The 12,654-nt window shown below is 36.2% G+C and overlaps 1 protein-coding gene across 10 annotated transcripts in view; it reads right to left on the reverse strand.

Annotated features, from left to right (window-relative positions):
• Positions 1–2,279: 2,279 nt before the first annotated feature.
• Positions 2,280–12,654, reverse strand: part of LOC131419435 (ral-GDS-related protein-like) — a 48,518-nt gene continuing 38,143 nt past the window's right edge. For 7 of the 10 annotated variants that reach the window (XR_009223240.1, XR_009223236.1, XR_009223234.1 and 4 more), the window contains one exon: positions 3,782–5,036. The gene's annotated coding sequence lies outside the window, so the exon portion shown is untranslated. Of the gene's footprint in view, positions 2,603–3,101; positions 3,143–3,546; positions 5,037–6,333; positions 7,314–12,654 lie in introns of those variants that run through there. The other 3 variants (XR_009223233.1, XR_009223232.1, XR_009223241.1) reach the window with 3 other exon arrangements.

A 12,654-nucleotide genomic window follows, 5' to 3' on the forward strand; every position in this document is an offset into this window, starting at 1 on the left:
TAAGATTTACCCACATAATACCACCTAAGAAGGTTTTACTTCACTTGTCTGACAATGTTTTCTATGTAATTTAACATACTGAATAAGCCTAATAAGTTTAGTATCTTCCTCCTTATAGGAAGAGAGCAAATTTCATTGAGAAGTTTCAGGGCCCTTTGAAAATTCTCAAAGAAAAAAAGACTTATTTTAAGATATGAATTTTGGTGGAGCTTGTCAAAAATATAAACAATCAAAGCAAACAGAGCATTAACAGTCCAAAAAGCCTTAATAGCGAGACCTCAGTCTTTTGAACGTAGGAAATTATTTTAACAGGTTTTTTTTTTTTTTTTTTTTTAGGTAGACTTACTCAAAGGTAAAGAAAAATCTTTTATAACCTCTTTATCAAGTTTAAGGAAATTATCTTTTTACGAGAAATTTCAATTTTTCACCAGCTTACTTCTGCTATTAAAACTCATTTACTTAATTAAATTCATTTCAATCTTAGCCAATTTGACCATACAAAAACTCCTTTTCCAGAATTCCTCTTCCACAAACCTTCTATAACTTTCTTTTTACATCTAGAATTTGTCCCACGTCTTTCTTTTCCCTTCTAGTACTTGAGGACAAATTTATCTTTCTTAACCAAACAAAATATTTCCATTCTTTGCACCTTCTTTATACATCTTACTTTCCTTGTACACAGACATATTTTTCTTAATATTTAGTAGCTTCAATCACATATATTAATTAGAAATTTTAACCTTTAGAAACCTTAATTTGTAAGTAAAAACTAAACAATTATAAACTTTTTTTTACATTAGTATCTTGCGGCTTGGAAAATTTATAAACACTTCATAACTTCTAGAAACATGTTACTTTATAGTACAATCTTTTTATAAAACACATGTTTACCAATAGACCCAAAACACCTTTTAGTTTTCCTGTAATGAAAAGCCAAAAGTAGACAAAAGTACATTTAGCAATCAATGTCTAATATCTTATCTTATTTGGAAATGATGATACTCAGAGAATTTTTTATCATAAATTTTAGCAAAACTCTAAAAGTCACCACAAAGAGTTTGGAAGCTGTAACCACCATAACACATAATTATTGTTTAAAGTTCATCCAACATTTATCTTTTTCACAACTATTTACTTGTTCCCAATAATTATTTAGATTGCCTATAAGACTTCATAAGACTTCAGATAAAATTAGCCATCATTTAAATTACTATTTTTGTTAACCAGTTCCGTAATAGAAATAACATCAGTTTTTTCCTACAAAATTTCATGTAAATTTTATCAACTCTTATACCTTTAAACATAGTTATCATTAAGATTTTTATCAATAGGTCTTGGTCTTCTAATTTTGGACAAGGGAAGCATTCCCAGTCAGACATTTTAAAACATACTCAGGCAAAGTGGATGTAACCTCTATATAAAATTAGCTCAAACATTCCAACCTTTATAATCTTATCAACACTTACACTTTTACATGTTCTCAATTCAATTGTAACCTGAGTCAAGGTCTTAAGGCTAGTCAAATTTTTCCCTTCCTTTTTTTCTGGCCTTTTCTTAGGTACCAAATAACTAATTATGTGAGAGCTCTCAAAACATTTTTTCCCCCCAATTTAGAAGTTTTTCCAATTCAAAGGATCCGTCGTCTGGCCATTGACGAGTAGGATCTTCATTTGTATATTTATTCCAATAGTGACTTGAACCAATAAGCCTTTTTAAGGAAAGACCCGGAGGTAACTTTCCACGCTTAGAATAAATCTACCATGGACGCAAAGAGGCGTCCCTTGTGAGGGCGCAGATGATGTAGCCCCCGTGATCCACAGAATTCACTCCCAAAGATATTCAGAGAAAGTAAAGACCTTCGTTGCACAGGCGGTAAGGATGATGTCTCCGGTCTCCCACAATAGTGTGGGACGCCTCCAGTCACAGACCCGCTAATCTGTGACAGCGGGCAGGCGATACTGGAATGGGATTTTTCCAGCACTAACAAGCAACGAAGGTAAAGACGACAAAAGCCCTTATGGACTGGGCCCTTTATGACAAACTCCCCTGAGAGCTTGGCACAGCCGGACAAAGAAACAGTTCGGAACCCCAGTCTACTCGACTGGCCACCAAGGTGCACCCCGGTAAATGCACCTTCCGTATGGTGGAGACCAAGGAGAATATTCTCACTTGTCACAAAGCCAAGTTTTCTCAGGACACAGAACAAGACAGAGATTACTCTGGGAGGAAAAGGGATCAAGATCAAAACCAAGAGTACTCTACCAAATTTAAACCAAGAGTCACTAAAAGCCCAAGAAACTAGTTTCCCAAATATTTTCTCCTGCCAATCTAAATTTAGAAAGAGAAAAAATTCTCACCATTTCCTTCCGCCAGACTCCGCAGATAGAGATTCCGGGAGGCTGACGTGGTAAGAAGTCTTACCTTTTGCTGGCTTTCGTCAGGCGTTCCCGTATCTCATCATCTGCAGTAGTCCAGGGAGAAGGCAGGTCTTCCAGCCAGAGAAGGCAACTTGCCAGCCAGTGTGGTTCCTGGCGACTACGCCAAAACTGTCGGGGGGAAGAGGGAGAATCTCCCTCTGCCCTTTCCCTTAAGGTTCTTCTGGCTGACCAAATAATCAACAAGACAGGTTAGCAGGAGAAAATAATACCAAGTTTAATAACATGTATACATGGGAGAAAGCAGGGACACTGCGTTTCTCAACACAATAGCAGAAATTCTCATCTTAAATACCATTTTCAGCCAATGACAAAGGAGGATTTTGGGGGTGGGGGGAGTTAGTTACAGGAGATTACCACTAAAGCACAGTAAACAAGAGTAAGGTTTATTATGTAGCTCAAGGCCTCACCTTCCACATTGATAAGTCACTAGAAATGAGCTCATCCCCCTCTCTTCCCAATACAGAGAGGGAGATACCTTTACAAATGGAGACTTCCCTTGTAAATGATTGTCTGGCAACTCCTCGCAGCGCCATCCAAAGAATGTGGCCAGAGAGACAGAACTCCCGATAAGATGGGCTTGTTGGTGCCTTTTCTATTGTAACCTCTATCCTACATTATCTTTATAGCAGTCATGACAGATCTGTTCTAGGAAGGAACCACTATGTCAAATTCTTTAGGCAGTTAGTGGGGGAGGTCAAATATCCCTAGAGAAAACAACCAAGGTAAAGAGATAGATTTCAGGGTGGCCAAATCTTGATCTCCCACAGAGATTAAATCTGGGTTTTTGTCTATGGGTGGACCCTGAAAGGAGGATTTTGCTTAAATGACCAGAGAATAGACAACCATTTTTCTTGATAATAAGTAATACTTACCATGTAAATTTCTTCATAAATCTCTGAATAAAATAAAAATATATAACCCATATAGATATAAACTCTTACTGACAAACCCCACAGCCTTCTCTAGAGAGCCCAACAGAAAATGTCTCAGCTGACTGTGAATTGGTCTCTCTAAAAGCCAGCCAGCCCTTCACTGATAGCCCTGGATAAGGAAGGGCAGATAAAATTCTTTGAAGATGTTTAGCTGAATTCAGAAGCAAAAATCCTACCTCCAGTTGGCTCCTCTGTGAGAGTGGACGGCCAGCCTTATTTCACAGGCTGGGCAGCTGAGGTTTCAGATGAGCTTATTTGCCCTGTTCCCCGGGGATGCAAAAGGAGGAATGTGACATTCATTCAGGGCTGAGATTTTGCACGTAAAGACAGGGTAGTCGGGATAGAGGGAAAATCTCCCTCTGCCCTTTTCCTTAAGGTTCTTATGGCTGGCCAAATAATTAACAAGACAGGTTAGAAGGAGAAAATAATACCAAGTTTAATAACATGTATGCATGGGAGAAAGCAAGGACACTGCGTTTCTCAACACAATAGCAGAATTCTCATCTTAAATATCATGTTCAGCCAATGACAAAGGAAGATGTTGGGGGTGGGGGGAGTCAGTTACAGGAGATTACCACTAAAGCACAGTAAACAAGAGTGAGGTTATTATGCAGATTTAAGGCCTCAGCTTTTACATTGATAAGTTTCTAGAAATGAGGTCATTCCCCCTCTTCCCAATTCAGAGAGGCAGATACCTTTACAAATGGAGATTTCCCTTATAAATGTAAATGTCTGTCTGGCAACTCCTTGCAGGGCCATCCAAAGAATATGGTCAGAGACAGAACTTCTGATAAGATGGGCTTGTTGGTGCCTTTTCTATTGTAACATCTATTGTACATTATATTTACAGCCATCATGATAATAACTCCTTCCTGAAACAGATATTTTGTTTTAAATTCTTTAGGCAGTTAGTGGGGGAGGTCAAATGTCCTCAGAGAAAACAACCAAGCTAAAGAGATAGATTTCAGGGTGGCCAAATCTTGATCTTCCACAGGGTCATAGAAGGGAATAAAGATTTCAGCAAATTGGTTTTTTGTTCTCTACAGTGGAGGTAGTTTAAGAAGCAGATAGTCTCTCACTCCAACTTCTCTTCCCTGTTCTCTATCTGTAATATCGCTGTAAAAATTGTCTACAAAAATTTCTGTCTTTTTTCTTTGCAGTCTATTATCATCTTTACGAATTCTTTGACTTCACCACCTTCTTGGCACCACAGCGCTAGCCATTGAGATATTATTATAGATTCAGTTTTGCAATTTCATCCTCTTATCTCTATTTCCTCTGCCATTTCTTAGTTTTAGTTCTTATTGTATCTTATGCTTGAAAACATTTCAAGCTTACAGAATATATCAGTTCCTTATCTTCTCAAATTTTTATTATCTAAGTGCCCGCAAATATCACTTTTTTTAAAAAAGAAGTGAAATAGATAATAGAACAATATTCTGTAATAAATTGACCACTTATAAAATTAAGTTCAACCTGCAATCCCTCCCCACTTAACAGCGACCATCTTTTATAACTCACCATGCTTTAGTTTGGGCAGGGTCAGTTTATCAATGATTTCTGGATGTTTTAAACCACATGAGATAAATACAGTGTAAGGTAAAATTCTTATTCTTGCAGAAGTTGTAGAATATCCTGATGGTTATGGAAGTTGGTGGCGGAGAACCTGAATCATATGAAATGTAGTTGATTAATTAGCACCTGACAGAGTTTGTTAATTTGGTAAGGACAATAATAAGATATAAATGTTGAAAAGATAACTTAGCATATCAAAGTATTGTCAAAGGCCACTAGGGAAATTCATAATATTCTCAAATACTACAAAAAATGACCATTTTTTCATAAAAAAATATCATACATGATGGCACCATATACTTCTGTCAGAAAATTTACAATGAAGAAAATTAAGACTTGAGTCATTTTAATTTTCATGATTTGTTTCTGCTTACTATTAGGTTAAAAAACCCTTTTAGAAATAAAGTGATAAGGGATGTACTTGCTTAATTTTTAATTTTTTTAAAGAAAAAGTCTTTTTCACATTTAAAAAAAAATATTTATTTGTATTTATTTTATGCTGAATTTATTTGTGGGCCCAAAGTCTATTTTTAATTAACTACCACCAATTCTTTTCAAACTCTTTCAAAAAGTTGAACAGGAGAGAATACTTCTAAAGTCATCCTGTGGGGTTAGCACTACCCTGATATGAAAGCCAAAGACACTAAGAGAAAAGAAAACTACAAGTCAGTATCTTTGATGAATATTGATACAAAAATCCTCAATAAAATAATAACTAACCATATTCAGCAGCATATTAAAAGGATTATACATCATTTTTAAGTGGGATTTATTTCTGGAATACAAGGATGTTTCAATATATGAAAATGAATCAATATAATAAACCACATTAACAGAATGAAGAAAAAAAACACATGATCATCTCAATGGATGCAGAAAAAGACTTGACAAAACTAAACATGTTTTCATGTTAAAAACACTAGAGAACTCTCAGAGTAAAAGGAAGCTACTTCAACATAATAAAAGCCAGATATAGAAATACACAGAGAACATCGTATTCAAGGGTGAAAGACTGAAAGCTTTTCCTCTAAGACCAGGAAAAAGGCAAGAATGTCCACTGTCACCACTTCTATTCAACATGGTATTAGATGTTCTAACCAAAGCAATTAGGCAAGAAAAAGAAAGCAATAGCATCCAAATTGGAAAGGAAGAAGTAATATTACATTTGTTTACAAATAATATCTTCTATGTTGAAACCCCTAAAAATTCCACAAAAAAATTGTTAGAACTGATAAATTCTGCAGAGTAGTGGAACACAAAATCAACATGCAAAAATTAGTTGTTCTTCTATACATTAATAATAAGTAATCTGAAAAAGAAGTTTACAAACTTTACATTTTTATTTACAATATCATCAAAAAGAGTAAAATACTTAAGAATCAACTTACTCAAGGAGGTAAAAATTCCAATGATGTTTTTTGCAAAAATAGAAAAATCTATCCTAAAATTCATATGGACTCTCAAGGGACCCTAAATAGCCAAAACAATGTAGAAAAAGAAGAACAAAGTTAGAGAAGTCACACTTCCTGATTTCAAAACTTACTACAAAGTAATCAAAACAGTGTGGTACTGGCATAAATACACACAATATACTAATGAAATAGTATAGAGAGCCCAGAAATAAACCTTTGCATATATGGTCAAATGATTTTTGACAAAGGTGCAGAGACCGTTCATTGGAGAAAGGATAAGTTTTTCAACAAATAGTGTTGGGAAAACTAGATGACCACATACAAAAGAATGAGATTGGATCCTTACCTTACACCATATACAAAAATTAACTCAAAATGGATCAAAGATCTAATATTAGAGTTGAAGCTATAAAATCCTTAGAAGAAAACACAGGGTAAACGCTGCATGTCATTGGGTCCAAATGCCATTGCCAACAATGATTTCTTTAATATGACACCAAAGACATAAGCAACAACAAAAAACAACAAAGTGGACTTCATCAAAATGCAAAAATTTTCTGTATCACAAGATACTATTAACAGAGTAAAAATGCAACCCACAGAATGGTTGAAAATATTTGCAAATCACATATCTGATAAGGGATTAATATCTAGAATATATAAAGAACTCCCACAACTCAACAATAAAAAAACAACCCAATTTAAAAATGCACAAAGGACTTGAATAGACATTTCTCAAAGATATAAAATGGCCAGTAAACACGTGAAAAGATGATCAACATCACTAAGTGTCAGGAAAATGCAAAATAAAACCACATTGAGATACCTCTTCACACACATTAGAATAGTTTTACTATCACAAAATCAGAAAATAACAAGTGTTGACAAAGATGTTGAAAAATTGGAACCCTTGTGCTTGGATGGTGAGAATATAAAACTGTGGAAAACAGTATGACAGTTCCTTCAAAAATTAAAAGTAGAATTACCATATGATCTAGAAATTCTACCTATGGGTTCTGAAATAACAGAAAATATATTTATGGATCTCTGTCTCCAGTTCCTGGCACAGAGCTCCTAAAATCCTTGTAATAAACTAAATGATAAGAACACAAGGAGCATCTCTTGTTCTAATATTTGTCTTTGACCCCATCCCTGACACAGAGCTCCTAAAACCCTTGTAATTTTCTAAGTGATAAGAACACTAGGAGAATCAATTGTTCTATTGAGGCAACTCTGGGTGGGCTCCTGGATGGCTCCTGGATGGGGGCTGGTCACCAGAAAGACCAAGCCCTGATTAGAAGCTTGGAATTTTTAGTCCCACCCCTTATCCTCCAGAGAGGGGAGAGGGGCTAGAAACTGAGTTAATAATTGATCATGCCTACATGAGGGAGCCTCCCTAAAAATCCCAATAGAATGAGCTTCAGAGAGCTTCCAGGTTGGCAATGACAAGGAGTGTCTGGAGAGTGGTGCACCTGGAGATGGCATGAAAGCTCTGTGCCCCTTCTCACACACCTTTCCCTCTGAACCACTTCCATCAGGCTGTTCTTGAGTTATATCTTTTTATAATAAACTGGTGATCTAGTAAATGTTTCTCTGAGTTTTGTGAGCCACTCTAGCAAATTAATCAAACCCAAGGAGGAGGTTGTGGGAACCTCTGGTTTACAGTCACTCAGTCAGAAGTACAGGTAACAGCCTGGGCTTGTAACTGGCATCTGAAGTAGAGGTGAGGTTGGGTGGGTGTGCAGTCTTATAGGACTGAGCCCTTAAACTGTGGAATCTGATGTATCTCTGGGTTGACAGCATCAAATTGAGTTGAATTATCTTACAACCAGCTGGCATTCCCAGAATTGCTTGTTGGAGGTGTGGGGAACCCTCCCACATGTGAAAAAATGAATCTCAGAACACCATATATGGGTATAAACCCAAAAGAACTGAACGCATATATAAAGACATATACGTACACCCGTGTTCTTAACAGCGTTATTCAAAATAAGCAGAAGCTGGAAGCAGGCCAGGTGTCCATAAATGGATGAGTTAACAAAAATTGTTGTGTAAAACACAGTGGAATACCATTCACCCTTAAAAAGGATGGAATTCTGACACATGTTATGACATGGATGAACCTTGAGGACTTTATGCTAAATGAAGTAAAGCCAGACACAAAAGGAAAAATACTGCATGATTCCACTCATATAAGGTACTTAGAGTAGTCAAATTCATAGGAATAGAAAGGAGAATGGTGGTTCCTAGGGTCAAGAGGGAGGGACAACAGGGAGTTGTTGCTTAATGAGCACAGAGTTTCAGTGCAAGGTGGAAATAGATCTGTGGATGGTTAGAGGTTATGACTACACAGTTGTGTGAATGTACTGAATGTCACTGAACTGTACACTTAAAAATGGATAAAGTGGTCAATTTCATGTTATGCATATTTTATGACCATCTAACAACATTAATTATTTTCAACAAATGAACTAACACTAGCTACATGCAATAGCATGGATGAATATCACAACCATAATGCTGCATAAAAGAAATTATATTCAAAAGGCTATATATTTTATAATTCCATTTATATAAAATGCAAAAAAGAAACAAAACCGAGGTCTAGCTTCCAGTAATAGTGGAGTAGCTTGTTGAACTAACACTCTCACAGACAACAATGATAAAATCTGCATGAAATATTATATATATTTATATAGAATCATGTATCTATATGTAATACACATATAATAATTGTGTATATGTATGTATGCATAAATCTCTTCCAAAGGCAAGCAGAACTGAAGGGGAGTCTTCCCTTGAATCATGGGAATTTTACCAGGAGATATTTGCAAGCTTGAGTCTTTTGCCTCAAAGCATTCCAAAATCTGTACATGGCCCAGACGGGAAAAACTATAGTATTACTTGTAATGTTAGAGGATGTATTTTGGGGCTGGTAGAGTAGCCGGAAAGTTAGGGGAGAAATTCTGGAAGGGAGGGAACCACAAAGAGGAAAATCTTAAAATATGTATGAAAGTCTGACCCCCCCACACACAGCAAATTGGCAGATCTTTGAATAACACACCGGTAGGGTAGGCCCCAGAGGGCGTAGTGTAAAAACAGCAGTTGGAAGATGAAAGAACTGAATGAGGATTTCAGCTATGCCCATTGTAAAGGAGATAGGATTGGAGTTTCAGTCCAGCCAAGTTAACTCTCTGCTAGAAAAATAACAACACTCTTCAAAGGGATACAATAGAATCCAAAGTCTCTATAACTATCATCCATGGTTTCCAGTACATAATTTAAAAAATCATGAGATTTGAAGAAATAGGAAAATATAATCCATATACGACCAAAAGTGGGCAGTAGAAACTATTCCCAAGGTGTTGCAATTAGCAGACAAGGATGAGAAAGCAGCTTTTATAAAGATGATCATGGTGGTAAAGAAAAATATTCTCATAATGAATGAACAGATGTAGAAACTCAGCAGAGAAATGGAAATTACAAAAAAGAACCAAATAGGAAGATGAAATACAGAAAATATTTTTGAGTTTACTGGTAGATTAGAAACAGTAGAAGAAACATGAATATAGAGCAATAGAAATTTTCCAGTCTGAAGAAAAGAACATAAAAGTTTTGAGAAAAATGAAGACAGCCTTAAGACCTGTGAGATGAGTGAGTCCCCATCAGAGAGGGGCGAGACAAAAAATTAAATGAAGCAGAAAGGCAAATCAATGAGTAATAGCATAAAACTTCCAAAATTTGGTGAAAAATCTAAAATTTTAGATCCAAGAAAGTCAGGAAACACAAAAAATAAAATACAAAATAAAACCATACCTAGGCACGTGATAGTCAAGCTGCTAAAATCCAAAGATAAAAAGAAAATCTTGAATGCAGTCAGGGAAATACATATGTACAGGGGAAGACATTACATACAGGGAGAAATAATGTGAATGATGGATGATATATTATCAAAAACAAAAGAGACAAATCAACAACAAAATGCCATCTCTCAAGTGCAGAAAGAAAACCCAAAAGTCAACACAGGATTTTATATTTAGTAGAACTCACTTTCAAAAAGGAAGCAGAAGCCACAATAAGATACCACACACCTATTAGGTGGCTAAAATAAAAAATAAATTTGCAACTACAGAGTGCTGGTGAGGACTAGGAGCAACTAGAACTGGGAATGCTACATGATAGTTGCATTCGGAAAACAGTTAACAGGTTCTTATAAAGTTAAACATACACTTATTATATGACTCAGATATCCCACTCCTAGAGATTTACTGAAGCAAATTGAAAACTAATGTTTAAACAAAACCTTTTGCATGAATCTTCATAGCCATTTTATTCATAATTATGAAAAGCCGGCAACAAACTAAATGTCCTTCATCAGGTGAATGGGGAAAGAAACTGTGGTGCATCAGTACATTAGAATACTACTTGGCAATAAAAAGGATAAATTCTTGATTCACACAACAACAAGGATTAATCTTGGATGCATATCTCTAAGTGAAGTAAGCCAGATTCAAAAGGCTATATAGTATATGATTCCATTTATATGACTTTCTAGAAAAGACAGCATTACAGGGATGGAAAATGATCAGTGGTTGCCGAGGAATGGAGTGGGGGAAGGGGTTGACTACAAAGAGACAGTATGAGAGAATTTTGGGAGTGAAAGAAACAGCTCTGTGTGGTACCGTGGACGTGGATACATGACCGTAAAGTTGTCAAAACCCATACAACTGTACACCGCATAGAGTGAATTTTACTCTGCAAATTTTAAAAATCAATCAGGATGCTGGGGAACTCAGATGGAATGCAGTGACAAATGAACCTCACTGTATTACAAGCATGTGACATAACTACACAGAAGGGGTGGGGATGAAAGGTCCTGACCTAAGTAACTTTAGAAGACAATGTTTTGATGGGATACTGTAAAACTAAAGTACTGTACAAAAACACTGTACTCTAGGTGGTAAATTTGTTTTTCATAAGGGTATAGCTTAGCGATTCTGAAACTAGTTGACACATTAGTAAATATATTGTAGATAACTGGAGTTAAGTTTCTCACTGTTGGTGAAAGAAGTTACAAATAAACAAAAGGAGAATGCTAGAATAAACTCTGTGGTGCTGGATTGGAGTTGGAAGTATCAGTATGAATCCATGTCTCTTTTAATATATCTATCCAGATAGATAGATAGATTGATAGATTGATATATCGATAGGTAGATGTGTACACCTGAGTTTATATTCATACATACATTTCCAAGCTCTGCTGAGAGGGTCTAGAAGCAGTGACACCCTCGTATCAATGGTCACACCTAGCTCCCAGATTTTGGTTTCTAAATATCATTCTTCAATAAAAAGAACCAGGTTTTCTTGGAGAAATGGCTAATTCAAATCTGGGGATGGGAAATACAATATGAGCCTGGAGCTTCTTATAGTGCCAGAAAGTAGGAAAGTGCTTTCAAAAAAAAAAACACAGAAAATGATGAGATGTGTCAAAAGGAATCAATCTGGGCCGGCCCTGTGGCTTAGTGGTTAAGTGAGCGCGCTCCGCTGCTGGCGGCACGGGTTTGGTCCCGGGCGCGCACCACTTCTCTGGCCATGCTGAGGCCGCATCCCACATACAGCAACTAGAAAGATGTGCAGCTATGACATACAACTATCTACTGGGGCTTTGTGGGGAAAAAATAAATAAATAAAATCTTTAAAAAAAAACCAAAAGGAATCAATCTTAAAGACTTCCCAATGGCTCAAACTGGAAAACTGGGAGCAACAAAATAAATAATGGTAGCATTGGATTATTACCCAGAGAATAAAATAAATATCCATGAGTCTATACTGATATAAAGAAGATTAAATAAGAAAGGAAGAAAGAAAAAAAGGGGGGGGAAGAAAGAGAGAAAGAGAAAAAGAGGAAGAAGGCAGGGAGAGGGAGGGGGGCAATATTCCTCACATAATTCCAAATAATAAACGCGGCTGGATAGCATGAAATAGAAAATCGCCACTAGACCACCACAGTAATAATTACTGTGGGCAAGACTGACTGATGAATGCAAAAACTGTGAGTGAAACTTAGAGAAGAAAGAGTACATTTGCAGATCCTCGAAGTTTTTCCCTCCCAATACTTAACATTTTTCTCTTAATTTCTTTAAAATACCTATGACTATTTAAAGAAAAATCATAACACTGTATTGTGGGATTTATAACATGGGTAGATGTAAAATTTATGACAACATAGCACAAAGGACAGACAGAGGTAAATGGAACTGTTCTGTAGCAAGGCTTCCATATTTTACATTGATTAAA

Source organism: Diceros bicornis, chromosome 21 (genome assembly GCF_020826845.1).
Source record: "Diceros bicornis minor isolate mBicDic1 chromosome 21, mDicBic1.mat.cur, whole genome shotgun sequence".
Taxonomy (NCBI): domain Eukaryota; kingdom Metazoa; phylum Chordata; class Mammalia; order Perissodactyla; family Rhinocerotidae; genus Diceros; species Diceros bicornis.